The sequence below is a fragment of the Pan troglodytes genome, chromosome 8, assembly GCF_028858775.2.
Source record: "Pan troglodytes isolate AG18354 chromosome 8, NHGRI_mPanTro3-v2.0_pri, whole genome shotgun sequence".
In the NCBI taxonomy this organism is placed as follows: Eukaryota; Metazoa; Chordata; class Mammalia; order Primates; family Hominidae; genus Pan; species Pan troglodytes.
The window spans coordinates 136040232-136060664 of record NC_072406.2 but is presented as its reverse complement, the minus strand read 5'-3'; the positions used below and the strand labels follow the sequence as shown (position 1 = coordinate 136060664).

Genomic DNA, 20433 nt, shown 5'->3' with positions numbered 1-20433 from the left:
GTGATTGTGTGTGTGAATGTGTGGATGTTTATGTGTGGGGTGTGTGTGTAACTGTGTGTGGGTGTGGGGTGTTTGTGTGTGTGATTGCGTGTGTGTGTGTGTGGGAGTATGTATGTTTGTACGTGTTTGTGTATGGGCGTGGTGGTATCTTATAGGCTGAGAACCCAGGGCTGGGTCCACTGGTGCGGGAGGGATGCTCCTCTTCATCAGCGACCATCTGGGTTCCTGGGCCTCCCAGAAAAGCAGCAGGTGGCTGCAGGGGGCGGGGCAAGGTAGGGCAGGGGGCGGGCAAGGTGGGGCAGGGGGCGGGGCAAGGTGGGGGCAGTGCAGACGCTGAGTCCTCTGGGGCTAGGCCTGTCTAGCGCTGGGAATACAGCCCAAGCAAGGAGCTGGAGTGTCTGTCCTCCACAAGTGTCCTCACACAACTGTCCTCAAGTATCCTTGGGCTCACAGCTTAAGCCGGGTGAGTAGCGATCATTCAGGGCTGCGGAGTGCGGTGGGAAGCAGAGGGCGGAACCGCGCAGTGGAGCTGGCCAGGGGACTGCTTGGTTAGAGGCTAGGGCACTGAAATGAGCTGGGATGTCGTGGGTGCAAAGGGAGGAGCAAGTGGCCAGACAGAGAGAGTGGAGAGAGGAAGGGAGAGAGCAGCGGGCCAGCTTCATAGCACTTAGCTCCCGCCTCTAAAGCAACCTCTCTCCAGCACTGTGGACTCAGACCCAGCCCTTGCCTCTCTGCTTGGGCGTCTAGTGAACGCCTCCCGCTCCCCTTTATCGCTCCTCTTGGCTGTCCAGCGAATGCCTCCTGCTCTCCGTTTGCCCCTCTGTTTTAGTGTCCAGTGAACGCCTCCCACTCGTGTCTTCACCAGCATTGCACACCTGTCCTTCCCATCTCTCAGGCGCCAAGGAACCCAGAGCCATCCTGGGCTGCTCCCCCCACTCACATCCCACCCACCTGGGATCCTCTGAACATCTCTGAACTCCTCACCACTGCCACCCAAATCCACTTCACCCTCCTCCTCCCTGCAGGTGACTCGGGGCTCTCTGCGCCCCCCTCTTAACACCCATCGTATGCTGGCAGCTGGAAGGAGCCTTTTGAATATGAGCTGGGAACTGTTGCTCAGCTCAAACCCTGCCATAACTCCCCATTGGCTCAGATGAAAGCCCACGTCCTTCCCATGACCCCAAAGACCTACCCTTTCCCTCATTTCCTCCTTCCCAGCCCCTTGGATCCCCTGGGTTTCTCAAATACCCAGGCCTGCCCACACCTTGGAGCCTCCCCGCTGGCTGATCCCCCACCTGGAAGGCTCACCTGTCACCTTGTCAACGAGGCCATCTGGTCACCCTCCCCTGGCATTCCAGGTGCCTTCAATCTGCTCTTTTTTTTATATATATATATAGCAATTTCATCTTCTAGAAAACCATCATTTACTTACCGTTTGTTTATTGCTCCCCCCGCCCCCCTACCCCTAGACAGCTCCATGGAGGCGAGGAGTTTTGACTCTTTGCTGTTTGGCATCTTCCATCACAATTGCCTGGCACATAGTTTATGTCCAATAGATATTTGCTGATGGTTGGCTGAATGTGAAGATGTGGCGCCTGGCTGGCCACAGAAGGAACTGGCGTTTTGTTCTGTTAACCGGGATAGGCAATAAGAGAGTTTAAGCACAGGTGCGATGTCAGCTGAGTCGTGCTCAGGAAGAAGGCCCTGCTTGCCCTGGAGAAGATGGGCTGGGCCTGGGGGAGGAGACACACATGCAGGCAGGGGTCATCGTCCCTTTTGTCCCTGAGAGATCCTGGAGCAGGGCTGTCCTGCAATGGAAGTGTCCTGCATTGGCACTGCACCTGCAGTGGCCACAGGCCTACGTGTGGCCCTTGAGCACTTGGAATCTGGCTAGGTGTGGCTGAGAAGCTCGGCTTTAAAATTCACTTTATTTTAATTAAATTAGTGAAATTTACATAGCGACATGTGGCTAGTGGCTCCGTGTAGACCATGAAGTTCTGGAATCATCCGGATTAAAGACGGTGGTGCATGGACAAGGCTGGCGGCAACAGCAAAGGTGAAAGAGGTCACCTTTGGGCTCTATTTGGGAGTTAGACCCCACAGGTTGTACTGAAGGTTGGATTAGGTGTGAGGGAAAGAGGACTCAAAAAGATGCCCTGGTTTGGACCTGAGTCATGGAGACAGGGAAGGCTCAGAGGGAAGCGGTGTGGATGGAAATGGCATTTCTCTTTTAGCTGGGTGAGTCTGGAGCACAGGAGGGGTCTGGTCTGTGGGGAGAAACAGGAGGCAACTGCAGGTGGATGGCACTTTAATCCTTAGGAGTGGATGATACCAAGGAAGGGGAAAGTGTACCTGGAGCTGCAAAGAGACTAAGGCATCACCAAGCCATTCCCAGAAGTGATTAGATGACATTTGTTGTTATTTGGTGAATGGGGGCTGGACTCTCATATTAAGTCCTGTTATAGAAAAATAATACCTGTTTTGTCACCTGCTTTGTTCTGCAAAATTTATTCTTACTACAGATGCTAGCACATGGTGGGTGTGAGCCCAGGGTCCTGGCCAGGTGAAAGCAAAATTAAACTTTCTACTGCAAATACTCAAATAACAGCAATGAACTGGAAGCCAGTCTGGCTGGAGGCTGGGATTTTATGGGTGATTAAGTTTGGGTCATTAAAAGATGCAAATCAGCTGGATTTCTGATCCTCTATCACTGTCCTATGGGATCAGAGAGTCTGTTTTATGATAACTGCCCAAAGGCTTTGAAAAATACTAGACTGACTTAATGAAATTAGCAGAAGGGAAATAGACTGTTCTCTTAACAGGATTGAAACTCCCGGTTCCGATTGTTGAGTGTTTCATTGAAGCCCTGAGTCAACCATTTGAGTATACTGGGGTAGAGGTGACCTGGATTCCAGCACTTTAACCTCCAGCCCCTAAACACTCTCCTCTCTGCCCCACTTCTGACAAAAATATGCTGCACACAAATTTTACACAATTTATGCCATGGTTTCCTTGACAGGCAGAACATACATGCAATCTTCTCGGTTTAAATACGTGGTTAGAATGAATGATGACTGTATCAGCAGCACTCTATAACTGATTTTGTGACGTGTCATTCCCAGTTTATAAGCGTGGGCTTCACGGGGGTATCTGAGAACTCAGAAGTCCACCTTTGCACGATGAGGCTGACGCCTGTGTTTGGTTCCCCGACACAGCCAGCAGGGGGCAGGCTGGACCTGGGAATGCACCGGAGCGGCTCCCCGGAGACCTGCAGTTTGCCGAGATGATCCCAAGGACGCCTGAGTCCTGACTTCCTTCAAAGCCCCGTTCCCCACTGGCCCCTACCGGGACCCAGTTTTCTTCCCATCAGTGAGAAAAATCTCTGGAATTCTCAGCCGGGTGGTCCAGTTCTCCCTTCCCCGCCAAAAGGGCCCTGGCCTGTTCCAGTAGCTTGTCCTGGCCAAGTTGTCCCTTGAGGGCTGGGGCTCTGGCTGGGGGGTCTGGCTTCTTCCCTCACGCTGCCCTTCAGGGCCAGCTCACTTGGTCACCGCAGCGCCTGTGTTTCAAACCAGCTCCAGGCCTGCTGAGCCCACCTGGCAGCCCTGGGCCCACCCTCCACTCTGGGTCCTGGTCCTACCTAGATAGCCTGGCCTCAACTCTTGGCTCTGCCATTTAGTAGCAACGTGACCTTGGTTCTCCACTTCGTAGTTTTGTCATCTGTAAAATGGGACTGAATGAGTTAATAATTAAGAAGTGCTTAGACGAAGGCCTAGTACGTAATCTGTGTGAGATGGATATAGATATATAAAATTTTCTTTAACTGTGGAATACTCTTATTCTACTTGAAATTTGCAGTGGCCCTCAGAATACTCTTTTATTCTGCTTGAAATTTGCAGTGGCCCTCAATCGGCAGAGGTGAGGAGGAGCCGCTGGAGCTGGGGTTGACCCACTTACCAATACTGAAACCAGGTTGTCAGCCCAGAGACAGAGCCGGCAACGCCGGCCCCTCCTAGATCCACTGGCTTCTCCTCCCAGCACATTTGGGCCGCCTTTTCTTTGAAGGAGATTTTCAGCTGTGAAACTCTCACCCTAAATGTGCTGTGGAAGGAAAGAGGATTGAGTTTTCCTGTTGTTTCTTTCAAATGCTTAGAGGTTGAGTTTCAGTCTCAGACTGGAAAAGCAAGGAAACCCTGAAACTGTATACAGATCCAGACCATTCCAGAAGCCCCCGGAGATATGCAAGGCGGCTGAGAGCTCCAGGGAGCCACAGAGCCCCCCTCACTGCTATTCCTGATGGCCCTGACGCAAGCAGTGGGCGCTCAGTTGGGGGATGGGGTGGGGGGACATGGGGCGGGTAGGCAGACACGCGATCCTCCACTTGGGTCTCAGCACAAGAAACTGGACTCTGAGCCCGACGCCACACAAGGCTCTTTTGTCAGACTTCATGCCTGAGGCCAGGGTTTGCTCCCCCAGGTTCTGTGCAGCCCCCCACCTCCCCACCCCACCCCACTCCCCCTCCATCCTAGGCAGTCCATTCTTTCCAACCAAGGCCACTGGAAGCAGCTCAAAGCAGCATGGGTTGGCCTATGCTGCATCTGACCGTATTTTAAGAGGCTTTTAATTCTGGAATAGTTCTAGGGTGTGTTCATTGTGTAAATTCCAATGCAAACACTTTTTGTTTTCATCATCCTCATTGTTTGGTTTCCTCTAACTCATGTAATCAGTTGAAATATTAATTACAAAAAGATGGCTGGGCATATAGAGCTGGAGGCGATTTGGTTTATCCAACAACAGAGGAGGAGACGAGCCTGGAGGGGAGAGACTTGCCCTAGATTGCCAGCCCCTGGTAGGGCTCCCTGGGCCCTACCCTTGGTTCCTGGGCTTCTGGCCTATTTGCTGACTTGCATTTCCAGTGCTGATTTCCCTGGAAGTGGCAAAGCACTGGAATGACCCGTGATCTTAGGAAGTGTCTGAATAGTGTGGAAGCCACGGCGGGAGCTTGGACCCTCTTGGAAAGGAAGCTGGAGTGGTGAGAAGCCACTGTTTGGCTGTGGGTGTGGGGCGCGGAGAGGGGGCAGATTTCTCTTTCCTGCTAAGGTCATTCATCAAGGGGGGACTCCAGGGCCCCTGACCTGCTGGGGTGATGGGTGACGCTGGGACTCTCTCACTGCAGGGCTGCCTTCAGATTAGAAAGGGAAAGGGTGCTGATAACGGCAGCTCCTCTGCTTAGCTGGAGTGACAGGCAGCCATGCAGGAGGGCTGCAGCTGGGGTCAGCCCATGCAGTGATTCCCTGGTGGTCCTTGGGCAAATCAAACCTCCTTCCCCATCTACAAACAGAAGGGGGATAGGCTCAGACTTGTTTTACAGGCTTGTTGTAGTGATAAAATAAAGTCTGTGAGAGCAACATCTGACATATGCCAGCGGAGGGTGCCCAGGGGGCATGTGGCTCACCCTGAGCAGTGGCCGTGGCACAGGCTGGGGTGTCTGCCGCTGGGGAGGCGAGAGAGCAGAGCGGTGCTGCAGTGGCTGTCCCAGCTGGGGGAGTAGGAACCTCTGCTGGAGGTGGAGCTGTGTGTCCCCGTGAACTCACTGGGTGACTTTTGGTTCTTCGCCCAGAGCTCCAGCATCACCAATGAGTGGGCCTGCCCTTTCTTCGCAAACTCTGAGACTTGGGCGAACACTTGATCTTCTGGGACTCTGCTTCATCCTTTGATGGAGTTCGTGCCCATTGGGTTGGTTAGAGTGAGGAATAAAAGGATCCTGTCACTAAGTGCTTTGCACAGTGAGCCATCATCTGCCAGTCCAGTGTGGGGAGAATATGCCAGGGGGAGATGAGGGCAGGAGCCTCACGTAGGGTGTGAGCCAGGCAGTGGCTCAGAGCAAACTGAGAAGGTCCTTCCAGCCCTGGATTCATGTCTCCATGGAAACCTGCTCTTGCCAGAGAGTCCGCCCAGCCCAGGCCCCCCTCCTCCAGGGCTGGTGGGTTCTTCAGCTGGAGCTCCAGCATCACCGATGAGTGGGCCTGCCCTTTCTTCCCAAACTCAGAGAATTGGAATGGGTTTCCTTACCTGGGACCTGCAGTTGACTGGGGAATGGAATCCAGGATTCTGAGTGCAGAAGTTTCCAGATTCAGGGTAAGCTGGGTGCCTGGCCGCTTCTATGTGCAGGGAGAACAGACCCTTCCCTGTCCCCCCATGGTGCTGAGGTTGTGTTTAGTGAGAATGTGACGAATTGGGCACTAGGTGTGAGCAGAAGCTTGTAAATAACCAGGGCCTTTCCAGAAGGTCTATATTGATCTCAGAGATGCAGTGTTTGGAGGTCCCGGCATGGACTCCTCAAACGCCCCCATTCCCTGCATTTTTTTCATACTAAGCTGTGAAGGTCAGACTAAGCCATGAAGGTCAGAATCTGTGATTAGTGGGTGGCTGGCCTCCCTTAAATAGCCATGGCCCAGCTAGGTATGATTCTGTCTGGGTGGCAGAAACAGCCTTGAGTCAGGAGGCCAGGCATGAGTCTGGCTTCAAAACCTCTGACCCCAGCCTCGTACCCTCACTCTGCCTGTCTGTTTCTCGGCTATAAGCTGGTGATAGCATGGCCAGGGCTCTGAACCCAGCTTCTGCCCTACTTCTGTCTGCCTGATTCTCCCTTTTCCTTTTCCCCTCCTTGTCCCTCTCTCCATCTTCCCTGACAGAAGCAGGGCTGGCTGCCCTCTCAGTCAGGGTGTGCAAGGCCCCCAGGGAGGCGACTGTGTGGGTGCATGCATGCATGCGTGTGGGGGTTTTATGTGGCAGTATCTCTAAGATTGGGTTTGGGGTTCATGAGACTTTTTTCCAAAATTAGCAAATGTATGTGGGGAGGAAGGAGGTGCTGCCAGAGGGCATGTCTAGCTGTCTCTTTTGGAAATTAAGGAAGAGGAGGTCTAGTTTGGCCCCTAAAGTCATACTTCCCCTTGGGGCTGCAGTTTTTAATCTGATATCATTAACCAAAGTCACTGCAAAGCTCCTCCCAGGGCTTTGATTTGAGGTGAGTGGGAGCCCCCTGTCTTCTTGGGGGTTGGGTGATGGTTGGATGACATCAGAGAAGCCCAGCGTCCAGGTCAGAGCCTTACTCTCCCTGCAGGCTCCCCACCTCTGTCCACCAGAGGATTTCCTGTCGCGTCTGTTTGCTTATTGCTTCTCAGATAAGTTTTTATTTGAAACAGTGGTCTGAGGCTCTAAATCATTTGAAAGTCTTCTCTCCCAGTGTTCAGACAATTCCCCTGGTTCTAACATTTGGTGATTCTGCAAGAAGCCTTCATGCTAGGGCAAACAACTCTCCCACTTTGCCCAGCGCCGTGGGGTTTCTGGACATGGGACTTCTAGTGCTGAAAGTCCCAGGAAAACCAGGCCAATTGTTCATCCTCTCACATTCTCACTTGAGTAGCTTATATTTTGAGCCATGCTTGTTTAGAGAAGGGAAAGACACCATTTAGAAAGCCCCTTCCATGCCTAAGTGTCAAGAAAAATGGGATCCATCACCTAGTCGAATAGTAACACTGGATGAGAAGGGAAGGAAGCTGGTGCCCATATGTTTTGAAAAAGCAGCATTCACTTTAACTTTGAAATCTCAGAGCAGTCCCCAGGCAGGATGGGAAGCCAATGGGGCCAGGGCTGGTGCAGCTGATGGGATCTGAAGGGAAAGAAGAGCTTTTAAAAAGGAGAAGAATTTCACACTGAATCTCTTAATCTGTTTTACAGACTCATAAAATCTTAATATAGCCCCGAGACTGTCATGTTTACAGACAGTGCAGCAAAGGCAGTGGCTTGGAGTGTGACCAGAGAGTTTGCAGAACAAACGCACCAGGGAGGGGCTTGGATGGAAATAACCAAGCGCTCTCCCCGCAGGGTAAGGCAGGACAGCCGGGCAGCCCCCGTCTGGTTCCCCCAACTGTGAGCAGAACGCTGGGCTACAATCTAGGCTGAAGCTTCAGTGTACTGGCTTTTAGCAAAAAGCCCCCATACTGCTCCTGGGGCAGAGGATGGTAAGATGCCAACTCCTGACACATCCATGACAGTGTGTGATGCAGGTGGAGCTCCAGTCCAATGGACACACCTGTGATAGATTTGAGAACGCCTGGAGGTTGGAGGTTGCTGAGAACCCAGTGTTGCTAAGAGGGTCACAGGCACTCAGAAGACAGGGAGGTTCCAGTGGGCTTCCTGGAGAGGGGCCCTGGGCTGGGCTCCACAGCATCTGGGAAGGCAGAGGGCATTTCTGGGGGAGAGGGCATGAGCAAGTACGGGGAGGCTGGATGGGCACAGCACAGGTGAGGGCAGCAGAGGCAGCACCTGGAGAGAGGGCTTTTGTTGGGGGAACGGTGAGAGATAAGCTCACCCTAGTCCTGGCTTTGGAGATGAGAAGAAGACACAAAAATGAAGCAAAATACTTGTCACTGTAGAGGAGCTTACAGTCCAGACGACCTGGGAGAAATGAATTTGAAAACAAAGGAAGATTTAGGAGCTGCGCCTGTCAATGTCAAGGTCCAGCCTGAGCCATGGAAAAAGAATAGAATTGGAGTAAGCCCTGCTGGAGGGCAGACGTCTTCTTCTCTCTGTACTCCCTGCCCATCCCAGGAATCTGGACACTGGCGTACTTCCGTGTTAACATAACGGCTTTAAAATTTTTCCCGTTATGAGCTTTAAAGAAGTAATTTCCAAATATTGGTCTTTGTGGAAAAAATGAGAAAAGAATCAAGGTTTCCCTGGTCTAAGACTAAATGTGAAAAATAAAGAAAATGTAGTGAGTTTTTTTTTTATAAAGCCAAGCTTATTTAATTTGGAGTATCCTTTACACAGAGATTATGCTGTTCCTATATTTTTGTGTTCAGCTGGCTTTCTTTAATGGAATCATGGCCTGTGAATTCAAATTAAAAGTATTGGTTTCTGAAACCCTAAAGGCTGGGAACTACTGTTTTCACGGCTGATTGTCTCCATTTCTAAAATATATATCAATATATTTTGACATATGGACACTAGGCGTCAGGAAGACAGAAGAAGCTGGACAGAAAGAGATCAAGATTTAACTGGTTATGCTGTAGACCATGGCAGATCGTAACAGAAGACAAAGCCCTTAAAAGGTAAACCTCCTTGGCTATGTTCCCTGGAAGAGGTGGGTTATTATGTTGATGGGAGGTGGGTACAAATTGGGAGGGATTTGGATGATGCTATAAGATTGGAAGCTACGAAATTTTTGTGAATGTTTATTTCTTTGAGCTAGGCTTGGGATGGGGAAGACTCTTCTCTCCTTTGTTCCAGACATGAGTGAGATCAGAAAGTCTCCTAGACAACAAGTCTGGCCCCCTCTGACACTTCTGTGTCACACCCCGTCTGACCTTTCTCTGGTCATGCCCTTTTCCTAGGGTTAGAGTCCAAAAGCCAAGTTGACATGCCAACTTGGAGCTCATGCCTGTGTAGGGGAGGAAAATAATTTCTCTCTACTTTTCATAGTTTTTAGTTGGGACAGACCCCTGTAACAAAAGACAGATTAACAAGAGAAAAACAGAAGTTTAATAACAAGTATACCCTCATGCATGGATGGGAGGTACTCAGAAAAATGAATAAATCTCAAAGAGGTGGCTTGGAATTCAGGCTTAAAAACTATTGTCTATGGAAACTAAGAAACAAGGGCATGGGGAAGGCTGGTTATGGGAAGAAAAAGCACAGTAAACAAAGAGTAATGTTTGTATTTGCAGATCTGAGTCAGCGCCTTCTCCATTAATAAGAGTCTTTAGTGATTTGAGTCCTGGTACAGAGAGGGAGACACTCTTACAGATGGAGATGTCACCTTTTATAGATATAAATTTCCCTTACACAAAGGTAGCTGCCACTTTGTTTTCAGAGCATCTTTTGTGTCTGTAGCTTCTCAAAATAATAAGCTCAAAATAAGTCTTAAGCCAAAGAGGCATACTTTGGAGTAGCATTTTCTGGTCTCCTACACCTCTGCCTTCTAGACAATGCTCCAATTCCTGGAACATTGGAAAGCCCCATCCAAATGGCCCTGTGTTAGTCTGAGTTCTCCAGAGAAACAGAACCAATAGGTTACACACCCACATATTTAAATGTATATATATTATATAAGAAGCATTTATTATAAGTACTTTATTTTAGGGGAAGTGGCTCACCTAGTTATAGAGGTTGAGATATCCTAAGATCTTCAGTTGGCAAAGTGGAGACCCAGGAGATCCAGTGGTATAGTTCCAGTTTGAGTCTGAAGGTCTGAGAATGAGAAGATCCAGTGGTGTACATTCCATCCAAGTCCAAGTCTAAATCCATAGGTGGGAGAAGACCAACTTCCCAGCTAGAAGGCAGTCAGACAGAGGAGAGAGAATTCTCCCTTACTTGGCCGTTTGTTCTGTTCAGGCCTTCAATGGATTGAATGCAGCCCACTCACACTGGGGAGGGCAGTCTACTTAGTTTACTGATTCAAATGTTTATCTCATCCAGAAACACCCTGATAGACCCACCCAGAATAATGTTTAACCAAATATCTGGGCAGCCTGTGGCCAGCCAAAGTGATACATTAAAATTAACCATTACAAGCTCCAAGGCACTTCCAGGGCCTGTGCTGGCTTTCTTCCTGGGTTCCTCTTCCTCAGGTGGGCCACACAATTGGATGAGTATGTCTAGGCCCAAAGTTGGGCCAAGGGGGGATATTTGTGGGGATGGGGAGAAGAGTTTCATATAAGGGTCTACAGAGTGAATATAGGTGTTCACAACTGGTCCAGGGTGGGCCAGTATGAAAAAAAGAGACAGGCTAGGGGCCAACTGTTGCTGCACTGCCTGTTTCAGTGCAAAACTCCAAGCAGTCCGATAATTCTAAATTTGAACTTAAGTTTCCAGGTTGTTATGAAAGTATAATTATCATTGTAGGAGGAGGGAATGTATTTAACAGCTTGTTTGCTTGATTTATAACTTTTGAATATTTAGACATATGGTATGTGGGTGTCCATTTGTACACTTGCCCAGGCCCTCTAAGGGTCCTGTCTGTGTGGATGGGGTCCTGATATTGTAAAATTATACATTAGAGGGTATTGGGGGTTGTTCAGAGGGGCTTGTTCAGATAGGGATGATATTTCATTTGGGCCTTGAATACAGCAGGATTTTGAAGTTCAGTGAGGGTAGGACTAGTGTGGTAGACTCTGATTAAAGTGTACACCTTGAAAACCAGATAGAAGTGACATTCAGTTAAATATGGCAGACCGAACACGTGAATTTCCTTCTACCCCCACCCCAAATCCCACCAAAAAGACAGTAAAGGGATTAAAGGGAGCACAAACTCTTAAGGACAAATAGAAAGTGAGTGGAATAACAACAGGATGTTTTGGGAACTGGACAGTGGATGAATGAGTGTCTTAGTCTGTTCAGCTGCCATAACAACATACATTAGACTGAGTAATTTATAAACAATACAAATTTATTGTTCATAGTTCTGGAGGCTGGGAAGTCCAAGATAAAGGCACCAGCAGATTCAGTGGCTGAGGAGGGCCTGTTCCACGTAGATGGCACACTCTATGTGTCCTAACATGGTGAAATGGGCAAGCAGGCTTGCTCAGATCTCTTTCATGGGGCACTCAGATCTCTTTCATGAGGGCACTAATTCTTTTCAGGAGAGTGGAGCCTTTGTGACCTAATCACCTCCTAAAGGCCCCAACTCTTAGTACTATCACACTGGGTATTAGGTTCCAACATATGAATTTGCAGGAACACATACATTCAGACCATAGCAAGAGAGTAAATGATTAACTGACAAGAGAAAGTCGGCAGGATCCCTAGTGTGGCGACCAGTGGGGGTGAAAGCAGGAGGACTGTGGAATCTGGAATACAAAGTCTGTGGAGGAAGTAGACCTCAAGATTCCCTGCTTCCCTTTGAGGAATGGGCACCTGACTCTTCTGCTATCCTGCAGAAGACTGGAGGTCTGCTTTCCAGAGAGACTGAGGAGAGGGACCTTGGTCTCAGGGCGCAGGCAAGAGAGGAGAGGCACACTGAAATACAGGATTAGGTGCAGGTTTTCCTAAAATGAGATGTCAGCCCCTTTTCTGCTCTGTCTTCAAATGTGTGACTCTCCTAGGCAGAAGTGTGGAGGTTACCCCATGAAGAGAGTTATCAACTCAAGAGAAAGACCCCCACCAAGTTGTCAACTGCTTCAAGTTCCCTTTAGGAAATGGTCTTAAATCCCTGCATGAATGGTAATCTTTTAGTGTATCCCTCTTGACTGTAAACCACAGTCAAAGCCCATTCGACATTTGAAGAGAATGAAAGTCAGAGACCAAACATGGCCCCATAATTGTTACAGTGAAATTATTCAATACAGTAGAGGATCAGTTGATGAGTCAGACTCCTGAACAATTGCTCTGGACAAATGTCCTTGGAAGGTACACTCTGTGTGTCCTAATGTGGTGAAATGGGCAAGTTGGTAAAGACAGATTTTGATACTTAAGGTATGAGTATACTCTGTGAAGCTGGGTTAGAGTCCCAGGCTTCTTTTGAAGGGTACTTCCTTAGCTGGGACGTCTTTTTCCTGGCTCCTTGCTCTGAGTTGGAATTATTCCCTGACTCCCTGGGCTGGAAGTCTTTCTTCCTGACTCTCTGTGAGGCCTCCCCATTCTGTTTATTCTTTCTGTTCTCTCTACTGGATCCTGCTTCTCCCACTGGAATGATTCTGTCACCGGAAGCTCCTTTCTTTGAACCCCTGCTGACTAGATGCTCTGCCAACTCTGGTTACCTTTGCCAGATCCTTTCCTTTCCCACTCCTGCCCCTGAATCAATTGAATTTTAGCCTCTCTACCCTCCAGGGGCTCATAAGGGACACAAGGCCCCTCAAAAGCAAGCACCTGAGGCTGAAAAGAGAAAAAGAAAGGACTATTTGGAAATTGGGCAAATGAAAAAATCTTAAAATCTTCTCCACAAATATTGGTAAAAAGCCTTAACCCTTGTTGAGTAGGTAAATTCAACTTGTCTTATTTTCATCAGAAACACAATCTGGATAAAAATATAAAGTGAAGATAAACCAGTGAGTTTGTATGACTCTGTTTTACTACCTCATTACTAAAATTTTTTAAAAATGGAAAGCCATAAGATCTAGTTGCATCTCTTTGTATGTTTCTGGATGTGTACATGTATGATCTATGTTTATATGTTATATATACGTGATCTTTTTCTACCTCCAATGGCATTACCCAACCAATATGCTAAAATTGGCTTAGGGATAAATGAATGCTCAAACAAATTAAGTTTTCATAGAATTCTCAGAAAATTAGAAACTGACTCAATTTTTTTTTTAAGTTCATGTGCTCTGGAATAATCCTTGTTAAACAAAAGCTAGTTTAAAAATTACTGATCAAATAAAGATAGGACTGTCTTCAGAATTGTCAGCACTGAATATCATACAGACATAAATTTTTGCCTGGTTCTCTGGTCAGAGAGGTCTGTGTTGTCTCTGCTGGATGTTTAAGGACATAAAACTATAAATACAACCTTAGAGTAGAATGCACAGTAAAAATGAATTGCTTAATTGCTTAATGAGTATCAGTAATAGAAGTAAAAAAAAGGTTATAAAAGCATTGTGAAAATTTTATCTTGTATGGTCAAAGTTAACTAAGATTGAATAGATTCATTTATAAGGTTTATTAAAATAAGTTTCAGCACTACATTGACACAAAAGTAGATTTTGGTCTTCTCTGTTAAAATGACAGGATTTTCTCAGAGTAATGGTTTGAGAATATGAAGGGTTTTCCCTTATCTTTTAAGTAAACAAATATTTTGTGTTTTATTAAGATATTTTCTTGTGTTTCATTATTGTCTTTTATTAAGTATTTGATTACTTAAGATAAGTGCATTTTCTCAATATTAAGAGTTAAGGTTTTATTGATAACTATGTAAACTTCTGTATTTACCTCTTGAAGTCTTTTAATTATTACTCTGTTTAAATGAGTGACTCTTACTTCAAAGTGACCTGTGATCCTATTTTGATGAAGCATTTTAAACTTTTTGACACTGAAAAAAATTTGCCATTATCAAATTCTAAATTAAGTCTTTTTGGCCTTGAATTAACATTGGGATTTTTTAAATTGGGCTCCTGGAAAAGCTCAAAAGATGTGTCTCTGATTTTGTAAAAGAGAGAGGCTAAACTAACTAGACTTATTTGATGTTAAGTTATATGGGAAGCATTGTCAGATAAGTGATTCAAAACTTTCTTTAAGTAATTTTTAAGAGACATAGTCTTGCTCTGTTGTCACCTGGGCTGGAGTGCAGGGATGTGATCATTGCTCACTGTAACCTCAGATGCCTGGGCTCAAGGGATCCTCCCTCGTCAGCCTTCTGAGTAGCTAGGACTGCAGGTGTGCACCACCATGACTGGCTATTTTTTTTTATTTTTATTTTTTGTAGACACAGGGTCTCACTATGTTGCCCAGGCTGGTCTTGAGCTCTTGGCCTCAAGTGATCCTCCTGCCTCAGTCTCCAAAAGGTCTGGGATTATAGGCATGAGCCACTCTGCCTGGCCTATGGGTATGTTATCAATATGAAAGTTTTAAAAATTGTGTGAGATGTCTAGAAATCTCATATTCTACCAGTCATAATTTTGGCTATGTTAAATTGTTGTATTCCACTGAAAGAACCAAATTTCTTTGTGAGTTGCATCATTATAATAATAATAATAAGGAACTTTCATGCTATTTTTAACCACGGCCATTCTAAGTCTTTGTCATCCACAGTTGTTTTTTTTGGTTGTTTTTTTTGAGGTGGAGTTTTGCTCTTCTTGCCCAGGCTGGAGTGCAATGGCACAATCTCGGCTTACCACAACCTCCCCCTACCATGTTCAAGTGATTCTCCTGCCTCAGCCTCCCAAGTAGCTGGGATTACAGGCATGCACCACCATGCCTGGCTAATTATGTATTTTTAGTAGAGACACGGTTTTTCCATGTTGGTCAGGCTGATCTTGAACTCCCAATCTCAGGTGATCCGCCCGCCTTGGCCACCCAAAGTGCTGGGATTACAGGCATGAGCCACCGTGCCTGGCCTCACAGTTATTGTTTTTATTCTTCTCTGAAATTATTTGCAATCAGCTACAGTCCAAAATTTCTTTTTCAAGGAGTTTCATGGAAAAGACTCTGACAAGTACTCTAGAACACAGGTTTCTCAAAACTTTAAGATCATACCATTGGTCTGACTAAGAATTTCCAGAACTCTGGTGAAGAAACTCATGGGTTCATGAAACAACCATTTCAATATCAAGCAGAACACAAAGTAATTACATGGGACTGAATAAACTGATGAAGATACTTTTTAATGACTTTTTATTTAAAACATTGCTTGCTTTAATTGTTTTGTTGTCCAGATTTAAGCAAACTTTTTTAAAAAAAGCTATCTGTAGATTGCAACGGTTTGATAAAGTATACTTTTGTGAACAAAAATGGGGTTTCTCCCTCCTTGATCCATCCGGAATTCAGAAACTATTTGTAAGTATTCTTATGTTTATGGAAATATAGTTATTTGCATAAGTTAAATAAGGATCTGTCCTCCTTATAACAGGACACAATTGGAAGCACTGGATATATTACAAGGCTTTGACTGGAATGCCATATTTTCAGATATGACCAGACAGCTTTAAGGAACTAAGGTTGACTTTATGGAGCCAATAAGCCACCCCCATCTTAATAAAACTGGCTTGAGGGTTCCAGCCTTACAGGCAAATAAGGAATATCCCTTCTTGGCAGGCACAGAAACCTCAGGATATTCAGGGACCTCAAGAAGAGAGGAATTCACTCAAATCTAAACGTAACAGATGAAGCATGATGGTAGGTCATTGGTTTGGCTTCATATCCTAAAGAGGCTTTCAGAAGTCTAATCTGAGATTCCTTACCAAAAGTTCTAGCAAAGCAGACTGAACAAGAGCCTAAGTGTTCAGTCACTATTCTTGCTGCATTTGTGTAAATAATAGACTTAAACTTATTGTTTTGCAAATGAATTAGTCTTTCTTTGATTATCTTTGGTAAAAATGGGGGTGACTATAGGGAGAAAAATTGTTTCAGAAGAAAACTATAGTGTACCTAATATTTGATTCTAGCCCTGTTCATTTACTTTGAGGTTTTATTATCCACATGTAGATTGGACTGGATCCTGAGTTCTCTCAGTTTCGCCCAATATCCGGCTATGACTTTCCAAACTAATGTTTCCAATTTTCTCTCATCTTTCTGGCTTGGGATCACTGCTGTTTTCCTAATGCCCTGTAAGCTAAAGCTGAGCAACTTTCTATTAAACTTCGGAGGAACCACCAACCACAACAGCTTACGTATGGACAACCTTCATGACATCCAAACTGCAAACCTGGAAAATCCGTTAGATTGCTACTGCCCTCCCGGTGCCTTGCTACAGCTGAAGATACTTCAGGGCCAGCATCTAGAAATCTTTACTGGCTGCCCTATGGACTCAGAAAGCGAGTTTATGGTTTGTTCTTACTATTAACATTTATTTTTCTTTTATTTTTATAGAAATGAAACTATCCTCATTAAAGGGCTGATGGCTCACACCATCCAGGAGATCTCCTCTGCTACCAACTCCCAGCAGCTGATTCAGCGGTCCTTCATGAACAATAGGCAACTGAATAAGAAAATGAGTTTATATTGTTCAAAAGAAAGAAGAATGCCTCTTTTTTCCCTTGAACAAGGGAGGTGGGGACTAACAAAAGATTCTTCGCTTGACCAAACTTTAGTCAGGCTTCTAAATCTTCCCCTCGGCCCGTCTGTGCACTTCCTTGTGAAATCCAGTTTCAGCAAAGAACATTGGTAAGTCAGTTTAGCAAGAACCCGCCCCCCGACCCCCATCCTCAATATCTGATCAGGTTGCTCAGTTGCCATCATCCCCCAGGTGATGTCTGATTACCCTAGCCTGTCTTCAGCAAGAATTCTGTTAGGTCAGTTCAGCCAGAATCTCCCTTAACTCTTATGTTTCCTCTCAGTAATTTTTTTATTTTTATTTTTTTATTATTTTTTTGAGACAGAGCCTCCCTCTGTCACCCAGGCTGGAGTGCAGTGGCACGATCTTGGCTCACTGCAACTTCTGCCTCCTGAGTTCAAGCGATTCTTGTGCCTCAGCCTCCCAAGTGGCTGGGACCATAGGTGTGTGTTGCCATACCCAGCTAATTTTTTTTTTTTCCTCAAGACGGAGTCTTGCTCTGCCGCCAAAGCTGGAGTGCAATGGCGCAATCTCAGCTCAATGCAACTTCTGCCTCTTGGGTTCAAGCAATTCTCCTGCCTCAGCCTGCCGAGTAGCTGGGATTACAGGTGCTCGCCACCACGCCCATCTAATTTTTTGTATTTTTAGTAGAGACTAAAAATAGTCTCTAGACCACGTTGGCCAGGCTGGTCTTGAACTCCTGACTTTGTGATCTGCCCACCTCGGCCTCCCAAAGTGCTAGGATTACAGGCATGAGCCACTGTGCCCAGCCGGTGCCCAGCTAATTTTTTATATTTTTAGTAGAGACTGGGTTTTGCCATGTTGCCCAGGCTGGTCTTGAACTCCTGAGCTCAGGGCAATCTGCCTGCCTCGGCCTCTCAGAGTGCTAGGATTACAGGTATGAGCCATCGTGCCCGGCCTTCTTCTTAGTAATTTTCTATCCACTGACCCCCACACTCTTCATGGCTATAAATTCCTATATAATTGCATAAATTCTACGCAATCTCTCTCCCCAACTCTAAGACCCCATTGCAGTGGTACCCTATAACTATGTCAATGGCCCTGAATAAAGTCTTCCTTACCACGCTTTAACAAGTATTATTGAACACATTTTCTTTAACAACAGCAAGAAAAAAGCAAAGCAGGAAAGGGATGTAAGAAAGAGTGAGATGAATAACACACTTCCAAGAGGGAGGGCTCAAAGAAGGAAAAGGAAAGATCAAATGAGTTCCTTATATCCCAAAAGAAACTGCAGACGCAACGGACCAACAAACTGAGCTCAACTGAACTCTGTAAGTTTCAAGCAGAGATTCTGTGACAACAGAGAGATGAAAGGCAAGTTGAGGAAACAAATGGAAGAAAAAGATAAAACATTACAGTGACGGGAACCACGTTCAAAGCCACACAACCCTGAAAGCACAAGTTTGACAAAATTATGCAAAACAAACTGGCACAAAAAACATGCAAGATTGATTGTAAAGAAGATGTAAATGGCAGGCAAAGGGCAACTGGTTTTTCCAAGAAGAGAACAGAATGGATGAAACTGAAAAGGCATTCAAGGAACCATGGGAAGCTGACTTTTCAGAAGGAGGACATGGACTTCCAATTCAACTGAGCACGTTGTATCCCAGAAAGAGAAACATAGACAGAGTGACCCATGCTGAAGCATAACTATGGTTAGCTTCTGAACACAGTGACAAAGGCAGAATCCTATCAACCAAAAAGCCAAAGGAAACCAAAGCACAAATTCCCCCACAGCATTCAGCACCCGAGGATGGTGGCCACAATCTACAGTTAGGGGGAAAGGAAATGTGGATCAGCAGACCCTGGCACATATAAAGACCACACACAGATGGCTTTACACGTGTGGGCACTCAGGGCGGACAGTTCCTAAAAGCCATTTTTGACAGAACACTGAGGAATCAAACTGTAGATCTTAGGAACAAGGAACTGTGCTGAAAACGAATGACGGTGAACACAGAATCCATTCTATTTTGGAATTAAGACCCCAGCAACTAGTGAAATTGTGTTATAAAACAGAGTAACTCTTATAAACGTGGCCGGTGTAAATCATGATGTCATCACCAAATCGGAAAAGGAGGTGAGGGAACGCTGGCACTTCCCTCATCTTTCAGAGCAGGAAGTAAAACTGGAAACATGCAGTCATATCAAAATCCAATAACCTTGAATAATCACTCTTTGTCTACCCTTTTCTCCCCTTGACTTTGAAGGGATCATTTGGTCCTTTTTATATTGCTTGAATTTGTTTTTTTCATTGATGCGTAATATTCATACATATTTGTGGGGTACATATAATGATATGGTTTGGATCTGTGTCCTCGCCCAAATCTATTGTAATCCCCGGTGTTGGAGGTGGGTCTTGGTGGAAGTGATTTGATTATTGGGGTGGATTTCCCCCGCGTACTGCCCTCATTATAGTGAGTGAGTTCTCATGAGAGCTGGTTATTCAAAAGCATGTGGCACTTCCCCCTTGCTCTTGGTCCTGCTCCTGTCACATAAGACGCCGGCTCTCATTCACCTTCTGCCATGACTAGAAGCTCCCTGAGGCCTCCCCAGAAGCAGATGCTGCCATGCTTCCTGTACAGCCTGCAGAACTGTCAGCCAATTAAAGCTCTTTTCCTTAAAAATTACCCCATCTCAGGTATTTCCTTATAGCAATGTGAGAACGGCTTAATACATGTAATATTTTGTTAGGTGCATGGAATGTGGAGTGACCAAGTCAGGGTATTTGGGGTATCCATCACCTCAAGTATTTGTTTCTGTATTCTGGGGATATTTCAAGACCTTTCTTGTAGCTATTTTGAAATACACCCTACATTGTTGCTAACTAGTCACCCTACTCTGCTATTGAACCTTATTCTTTCTGTCTTACTGTGTGTTTGTATCCATTAACCAACCTCTCTGTCCTTCTGCCCACTGACACACCCTTCCTAGTCTCTGGTATTTATCATTGAATTTGTTTCTAATGAGCATGATTTTTTTTAAACAATAACAACAAAAGGTCATTATTCTTAAAACATTTCTTTTTGAGTTTTCTCCTGTCTATCTGGTTTGCTTCATTAAAAAGAGAGAGAGAAGAAAAAAAAAATTCCGTGCCTTTGAAAGCATCTCTCCTAATCCATCTTCCCCAGGGCAAAGAACCAGCTGGGAAGGGTGGGCGGGGCCTCCCTGCTTCCTGCTGAGGGGGGCTCTGTGGGCACCCAGCCCTTGGAGAAAGGCTTGACGGCAGATGGGGCCCTTTGCTTGGAGCCTTGACTTGGTTCCTGGGGTTGGCTTTGGCTGTCAGGGGTCTTAACCCATGCAGCAGAGGAGTCTTGGTGCCCCTACTTAGGCCTGCACTGGAGGAAGGGGTGTCTGGGCTCCCCTCAGAGCCCAGGTGGCTCACACAGAATCCTGGGGGGCAACCAGAGGAGGTGATCACCCAAAGCCCCTCTGTGGGGAGAATGCTGGACCTTCTTCCCTTCCTTCCCCCCAGTTTCCACTTCAGTGGGCCCTCTCCTTGTCCAGGGCCAGGTGTGGGTTTGGGGCTCAGACTGTCCCCAAGCCACAGCCCTTAGAGCTGCCCTCCTTCTCTCCAACCTCAACCCCTCAAGCTGAGGCTTGAGCGGAGAGAAATTGGGGGTGGGCATGTGGGGAGGGAGAGACTGGAGGGCCGTCATCCAGTCATCCGTTCATTTGTGCACTGAGCAGCCCTTGTGAGCAGG

The 20433-nt window shown here is 46.3% G+C and overlaps 1 long non-coding RNA gene across 1 annotated transcript; it reads left to right on the top strand.

Annotated features, from left to right (window-relative positions):
- The first annotated feature begins 5516 nt into the window (after window positions 1-5516).
- Window positions 5517-19734, top strand: LOC107966864 (uncharacterized). Its single transcript, XR_001706901.3, has 3 exons — window positions 5517-9113; window positions 16525-16818; window positions 17835-19734. It is a non-coding gene; the product is annotated as an uncharacterized LOC107966864 (long non-coding RNA).
- The last annotated feature ends 699 nt before the right edge of the window (window positions 19735-20433 follow it).